The 8,348-nt window shown below is 47.1% G+C and overlaps 1 long non-coding RNA gene across 1 annotated transcript; it reads left to right on the top strand.

Moving 5' to 3' along the window:
* Window positions 1-293: 293 nt before the first annotated feature.
* On the top strand, window positions 294-7,910 carry LOC132652406 (uncharacterized). The gene is made up of 4 exons (XR_009589944.1): window positions 294-461; window positions 6,360-6,597; window positions 7,043-7,098; window positions 7,491-7,910. It is a non-coding gene; the product is annotated as an uncharacterized LOC132652406 (long non-coding RNA).
* The last annotated feature ends 438 nt before the right edge of the window (window positions 7,911-8,348 follow it).

Genomic DNA, 8,348 nt, shown 5'->3' with positions numbered 1-8,348 from the left:
TACAGAGAGAGAGTGTGTGTGAGTGAGAGAAATGAGAACAGGGGAAAGGCCTCAAGATGAGGGAGCACACAGACAAACCGGAGCCCAGGTAGGAGGAGACCTCCGGTTAATTGACTTCTTTTGAGGGCATCCAGAAAATTAGCAAAGACAAGAGAAACAAGTCACCTTGGTAATGCATACCTGAGAGGCAGGAACCAAAGCCTTCCGTATCAGATTTTTACAACTGCCTAAGTGCCATAGGCAGCCATGCTGCACTGGCCACGCCCTCAACATTTAGCAAGGGCGTGCAGCACAGAACAAGTGAACGGAGCCGAGGCTGAAAGGGCTGCGCCTTCGAGTTAAATCCAGTCCTTCTTATTACTGCACAGGCGTGGAGAGGAAGACACACACTCGCGTGAGTCACCCCTTAGACAAGGTGCTTCACTTCTGGGCGCTTTGCTGTGAACTACAGGATCCTGAAGGTATGGGCTCCTAGTGTGACTCGCTCCATTCAGGTATTTCAGGTGGTGATGGTGGTTAAGAGAGCTGGCTCACCTCAAGGTCTTTGGGTGCAACTGCCCCAGTCCTGTGTCCTCGGAGAAGTGGGCAGGAGCCAGCTGCCCAGGAAGTGGAGCAGAAGCAATGACTTCCCGACGGAATCTGGGAGAAGCCCCAACAGGGCTTCCCATGACCCTGCTGCAGAGGCTTTTCCTCCGCAGGGGGCTGAGCCTCACACCCCTCTGTCTGACTTTTCCCTTTAGACCACAATTTTCCAGTCATCTCGGTTTACTCTCTATCGTTGAACTTGGGTTCACTCATGTCTAGAATGGCCCCGTTCACAACTTAAACCCCCAGGAAGAGGGCATGTAAAATTCCTCAAGCTCTTTTGGAAAATATTTTCATATAAAACACTGTGGTGCTTAAAATTATTCAGTCTTTTTACCACATAATCAGTCCTATATCTAGTAATCAATCTTTAATATTTAAATTTAACCAAGAGTGGCCAGAGATATTTTATGTAACCGAGGATGAACTTAAGCTTTTAAAAATATTTTATTATATATATATTGTGTGTGTGTGTGTGTGTGTGTGTGTGTGTGCACATAATGTGCAAGTAGAGGTCACAGGACAACTTTCAGGAATTAGTCTTCTCTTCCAATCATGTAGGACCCAGGGATGGAACTCAGTTGGTCAGGCCTGGTGACAAGTACCCTTACATGCTAAGTCATCTTGCAGGATCACTTTGAATTTTTGATCTTCCTGCTCCCTGAGTGCTGGAATTTCAAGGGTGTGTCCCCACAAGTATTCTTTGTGGTGCTGGAGGTTGAGCCCGGGATTCAGGGATTCTAGGCAAGCACTCTATCAATTGAGCTGCATCCCCAGCTGTGCACAACAATCTTAAGTAACCTAAATGTAGTCTAAAAGGGTAAGAGTTACATAAATTTGGGGGATGGGTGAAAATGCAATCATTCTAATCTAAGTATCCACAACAGAGGAATGGCCAACTTACAGTACATTGATGGAATATTGTGTTGAGAAATACAGAAATAGTTTGGAATTAAAATGTGATGATGACTGATTATTTCCCAAAATAAGTGGAGAGAGAAAGAGAGAGAGAGAGAAGAGAGAATTTATTATATGGCATGATTTCAACTCAGTAGAAAAAAAAGAAAGAAAGAAATAGGAAAAAAAAAAAAACACTGAAAAGAACCCTAGTAAAATCTGGGTTTTATGTTATCTCTTGCTCATTTTCATTGGTAAGTTTTTATTGCTGTCAGAATTAAAAATAGTATTCAAATACAAATATACAGAAGCCTGGATAAAACATCGGCAGTGAAGCCTTCTAGTGAGGGGGTTGGATGATGTTTATTTCCCTACAGATACAGATAGTAGGATATACATTCTCCCAATTGTATATTATTTATAGAACCAATGAAAAAAATGTACCACCCACAGGAAGATCATTGTCACCCTCAGCTGCTCAAGCTTCCCCTCTCCAGGTGGCCCTGAAGAGGGAACGAATGCTTGCTCCTTAGCCCCAAGATGGCCTGCCAAAGCGGTTGGGGAAGACGTGCCTGTCACTAAGTTTAGACTACAGGTGGCAGGAAGGACACTGGGGGAAGGATTAAAGCTCCAAGGGGGCGGCCTCTCAGGAAGTCTCAAGAACCTAAATCCGGGCCATGCTGTTGAGTGGAAACATCACTTCCAAACACCTCGGCCAGCTGTTGCTGCACTGTTGGTTCCTGGGGGTGGGAGGCGAGGCCACTCATCATAACTGGGTCCTGCTGTGAAGCCTCAGCAGGACCCAGCTGAGAGGAGAAGCCAAGTATGCAGGTACCCACTTAGGACATTGGGGTGTCCTCTGTTTGCTCCCAAGGCTGGCAGACACCAGCTGCTGGGATGTCAGGATGTCAGGCCCTAGGGACAACATTGCAGACAACTGGAACCAAACCCAGGAAACACCTGGGCAGTCATCTGTCTTCCCAAACATCTGGCATCCAGTGGAGCACAAGCCCTGCAGTGTGAGTCACACGGGCTTTCCAGCTTCTTCCACTTCCTTGTAGGAGATGCTGGACAAACTGATCTGTGTCTTTCCCCCCACTTAACACTTTGGATCTACTGCATCTCTGATGCATGGTAAATAAGGTTGCATGATGGACAAGGAGCGGGCAAGGCGGACCTCATCAAACAGGGCCCTGGGGAAGACTCACAGGACCACTTTCTAGGAAGAGACAGGGCGGCATTCCCTGCCCCTCACCCGTCACAACCACATCTCTCTGATGTTAAAGGAAACCCACTTTTGCACTTTGCTGACTTTCTCCTGGTAGGCAGGTCCCAATCCATACTCCAGTCCGAGGCTTAGCCTTACTCAGTGTGGATGGGGGTCTGGTGCTGGTGGGGGAAGCAAAGTCCCCACCAGCCCCCAGCGGGTGGGGTGGTGGGATCTGGTTTTTCCCTCTGTCTCACAGCCAGGCTTCCTCTGAAGGCTTCTCTCTCAACCTCAACCATGTTATTATATCATCTTTTAAAACGTGGAAAAGCGCCCTCTCCCCAGTTCCCACTAGCCTTACCCTCCTATACTGCCTCTGGTCACAGGCAGAGAAGTCCATACTTGGACTCTAACCAACTACAAGAGTCAAGGGAACCCCAGGAGACTTCAACATAAAAAGAAAAATAACAGCACAGTCAAGGCATTCCCAGGGGCCAGCCAGCAGACCGTGGAAGCCCACACAAACTGCTGAGTATGGAGAAGAGTGGGAGAGCTTCCTGTGTTGGGGTGTCCGGAGAGGAAAGATAAACACAAGAGAAAACCAGCTCTCAGAGAAGAGTGGAGTCTACCTCCGGGTGCTCAGGGCAGGTAGTGACCAACATAGAATATTAATTCACAGCCTTGGGTCACACTGCATCTCCATGAGCTCCGAATACACACGAGTATTTGGTGCATTTACTTGTCCAGAGATGGAGCACACCGGGAGCTAAGCCTGGCGATCAGTCCACGTTGGGAATTCAGGAAAGGGACAGGACATGTAATCAGCTGCTGCCTGGGGCTGGTCCGGGGAGATGGAGTTCTCCCAGACATCAGTCTCGTCAGCAACCACGTTTTGCTGGGCGACCAGCGTGTTTCTTTCCAGGCCAATTTAAGTCATCTGTCTGTCGGGACTAAGTAAAAACGGGGTTTTTGCAGGATTCCTATGTGGGTGCTGTGGTTAAAGAGAGATTCCTTTGAAATGATGCCTGAGCAGTAAGTCAAAATAAGGCCAGGAAGTCGAGGGGAGGAGGAGCGGGCAGGCAAGGGCATTTTTGGAGTGCCCCCTCCCCAAAGCTGAAGGCTCCTGCTCCAGCTGTGCCTGAAGGGCCTTCTGCTCGCCTTCCGCCCACTGGTGCCCTGCAGAGGACTGTCTCTGTGGAATCCTTGAGCTTGACCGAGTTCTAATGAGCCCAGTCAGTCTCCTTTTTCAAAGCGTACGTTTTGTGAAATTGCTTCTTCTCCGTGACAGTATCAACTGGTGGCTTAGAATGGAGAAAATTTAAAAACATAAACATAAAAAAAAGCTGCCTCTTTATATTAAAAAGCACTGCTGCTCATTCTAGAAAATATATGAATGAGAGGAGAAATATTTAAATACCCACAACCTCACTTACTTTAAACAATCATGGCCAGTACCATGTTAGATTATCAGAATACTCTCTTCAAGTTTTAAATTATATATCTACATGTGTATATACACATGTATGTTTGTGTATGTATAATACAAAATATACACAAATGTACCCTTTTCAAGCAAAAACAGGTTCATCCTATAATGATGCTTTTGCAGCTTTTCCCTCTTTGGTTGGCCAGCTCCTGTTGCTATGGATATGATTCTGAGGATCATTCTGACAGCTTTCCAGTGGCCCATCACTTGAAATCCTATGTATTGGTATAATGATCTCATCTTTGATAGGTAGGGTATGGCAACCTCTTCTCCAAATGTTGTAACGGTGGCCGGGGAGATGGTTCAGTCAGCAGAGTGTCTTGTAAGCATGAGGACCTGTGTTCTATCCCCAGCGCCACATAAAAAGCGAGACACGCCGGCATGTGTTTGTTATCCTAGCACTGGTGACCTGGTGTTCACTGGGCAGCTGGCCTCTACCGATCATTCTGTCTCAGAACTGCTGAAGCCCTTTCATCTCACATCAGGACATCTCAAACCAAAGATCAGCTTAAAGAAGGACATAAACGTTAGACAGTGGAGGTGGGGGAGGCGATAGATGACCCGGACCAATGGAGTACCCTTAAGTAGAGTGCTGCTTGCCCCATCCCGGGCAAGGAAAGGAGCCAGAGACACCATCAGTGGGACTGGGAGCCGCAGGGATAATCCAGCTCCTTGGGAGTGTGGGCCTCTGGTTAAAAGCCTTGCTGGGCATCCCTCATGTGCTGGAGCCCGGTTCAGAGGCACTCTTGGGATGTGCACTGCATCTTCTACCCTCCAGCGCGTACTCACCATCAGATGCACCCAGACCTTCCATCCCATCCAGGGCTTCAGGAGGAGCTGGGTACAAATGGTTCTAAAGGTTTAAGGGACTTTCCAGACCCGTTGTTACACAGGACTACTTTTCACCTAAACACCTCTGCTCTGAGGGTATTTGGAGGGACCGATCCAATGGCCTTAGGAGGAAACACAAATTATCATATTTACTAGGAAGTATGTGGGGATTCCCCCAATGCCACCTTAGCAGCTCAATTTAAACAGGCATCTGGGGGCTAGAAAGATGGCTTATCAGTCCAGAGCACTTGGTGCTTTTGCAGAGGATGGGAATTTGATGCTCTATGTCTTACGGCTCACAAAAGTTTGTAATACCAGCCCCAGGGGATCTGACACCATCTTCTGGCCTCTGTGGGCCCTTGCACACACATGTGCATACACAGAGACTAATGCAATACATGTAATTAAAAAATAAAATAAATCATTAAAAAAACCCTAATTTGAGACACTTGGTCACTAAATCTACAAGCTAATAGCCCTTCCTAAGGAGCTCACAGAGTGGCCAAGAATTGCAGGGGCAGGAAGCAGGTTTACAGGGGAATGTACTGTGGTATGAAAGAAACAAGAAGGAACACAATGAAGCTGAAAAAGATCTGGCCTGGGGATGAGGGAAGGCTTGTAGTTCTGCCAGCAGAGGCTTGGGGCTTTCAGGAAGTTGCTTTCCCTCTCAGGTCCCAGCTTTTAACACTTGGAGAAGAGCCACCATCATCTTTCCCTGGCTTCTCTCTTGCTTCCTCACTCATTCTGTAAGGTTCTCCTAGTGTGCTTCTGAGAATTCTTTTGTGACTTTTCACTGTGTTTAGAGATTGCAGAATCTTATAGACAGGTTCTGAGCCACTGACTCCATGTTGATGCTCTGGGGAGATGGCCGGTCAAGCTTTGATCTTCATAGTTGTTAAAACTGGAAACATAAAGCACAAACTAACAGTAAGAGGGCCAGACAGAAGGGTCACTGGGACTTGCTGGCCTGGCAGCCTAGCCCGGCACTAGCTGCGGTGAGGTACCCTCTTTCAAAAAGGAATGCAGAAAGAGATTCAGGAAGATACCTGATGCTGCCTTCTGCCCTCTGTAGGTGAACACACACACTCATGCACGCACACTCATGCACGCACACACACATACTTACATACTCATATACACTCATGCACACAAATACAAAAATAAATAAACATGCTAAAGGCCCTGGTCTCCTACTAGCAGCACAAAGCCAAGATGACCATATCCTGGACCTCTACAGACCACATTCTTTCTTGCTTTGATGGCTCACCCGAGCCACACCGGCCATTGATGGTGCTTTAAACTTCTCTACGCTGTTTCATTTTCTTTGAGTAATGCTGAGCCTCTCTCTTCCAGCACAGAGAACCAGGCTGGATCATTCACAGTTGACCTGAGGAGAGAATGCACACTCATCTGGAGAGATGGGCTGAAAAGCCAGTTCCTGAGATGTTTGACGTCTCCTCATTCATGTGAACATGAAGGGAAGCAAGCTTAACGGTGGTTGTCAGTGGAACCACAAGGTGGGAGCAGAAAACTCCGGAAGAGCTCCAAGGCAGCTTTCCTAGACTTGTGAGGGCATGCGTGCCTGTACATGGTGAGTCAGGACCTGGATCGGAAAGCCAGAGCTCCACTTCCAACCTCGGCACCCTGAGGAAGCAAATCCTCATTCTGGGCCTCAGCTTCTGCTGGAACATCCTGCCCAACCACAGGGCTAGCAGGGCCATGTGATAAGCGCATGAGCACACTCTACCAGAAGGCCCAAGACCAGCATTTGCAGGAGCCATGGCTGTTTATTCTCTCAGTGAGCTGTCTCTTTGTCATCACGCTAGAGAAGCTTTGGGGTCATAAGTATTTGACCTCTGAACTTTTGCTCTGGACTGGAGCAGCTGTGGGTGGCAGGAATGTGGGAAGAAAAGAAATGTAAGAATCAGCAAGCATGGGCCTCCATCTCAGGGTTGGCCAGGCTTCCAGAAAGGGGAGAAAAAAAGCTCAAGTAGCTCTTTGTGGTCATTGAGCATACACTTTTGTGCTTGTTTTAGGGTTTTAGAGTCTGAAAAAAAGCCTGGAAGGACTCTTATCACCAGAGAAGCAATGGGTAAGTTTGCCAAGTTTCAACTGCATGCAGCAGCATGAGTGAGAACCAGGAGAAAGTGTCTAAATAATTCCACAGCCTTTGTAGAGCAGACACATAGACAAAGAGATACAGGCACACCGGGACCATTTCATCTGTTGTCTCCTAGACAGGGGTTTCAATGTGTTTGGGGAGTCCCCCTTCTGCTTTTGCAGGACATGAGAGCCTTTTCAGTTTCCAGGGTTCTTCCTAATTACTTGATTTTCTTGTGCTCACCACCAAGGCAGGGCTGGCTCCCACTAAACCCTCGTGTGGGTTTGATCTACCAACTAGCACCCCGAGTGGGGTATATTGTTTCATCATAGCTTCTAATGAGCCACACCTTTCTGAACCCCTGTTCTTATGTAATCCTTTAGATGTCCATGCTGGATACTGTCACATGATTCACTTTGGCCAATGGGACCTTTGTAAACATGAAAAAAAAAAAAAAAAAGAAAAACAGAGGCTAGAAAAGTACTTATCTACTGGAATAATCCTATTGAAGAAGCCTAGGGAACCTGGCCTAGTCAACAGACAGCTTTAAAGACCAGTCATGTCAGAGACCGTTTGGCATCTTCAGTCTCGATAAAGATGCCAGATGCTGGGGGTCAGGCAGTGTCAGCGAAGAATCACTCAGCCCGCCAATCCGCTGCCTTCGAATCATGAGCCAACTAGCCAGCCCGGAACTCGGGCTAAGGCAGGAAGACTGTGAGTAGGAGGCTGGCGAACATGACAACCCAAGTTATAGTCTTAAACCACGGAAATTCTGTATGTTATAGAATAATAAATCATTGAGATGCCATTTCTGTAAAAAAAATTGGTGGTAATTTTTAAGTCAAGAATAAGAAAATATGTCATCTTCCACTTTTGATTGGTAGTGTTTTCTTTTTCTTGGGATCTCTCTCTCTCTCTGTGTGTGTGTGTGTGTTTGTGTTTGTGTTTGTGTGCACACACTCAGTACCATAGAAGACAGAAGATGTCATCAGTTCCCAGGAGCTGGAGTTAAAGGCGCTTGTGAGCATGGGTGGTAGCATCTAAACTTGGGTCTTTTTAAAAAGAACAGCAAATGTTCCTAACCACTGAGCCATCTCTCCAGCCCCTGGAGCGCTTTGTTAAGAAGAGCTTATGGGTCAAATAATAGAAAAGACAGCCACGATCCATTAGAATGTGCTCCAACAGGGCGGCCTGAGGCGGCAGTGTGTGAGCTACATCGCTCTCATCTTCCATGTTACCAA

The sequence above is a fragment of the Meriones unguiculatus genome, chromosome 1, assembly GCF_030254825.1.
Source record: "Meriones unguiculatus strain TT.TT164.6M chromosome 1, Bangor_MerUng_6.1, whole genome shotgun sequence".
Classification (NCBI taxonomy): Eukaryota; Metazoa; Chordata; class Mammalia; order Rodentia; family Muridae; genus Meriones; species Meriones unguiculatus.
The sequence above is the reverse complement of the archived record's forward strand: the minus strand, read 5'-3'. Positions and strand labels throughout refer to the sequence as shown.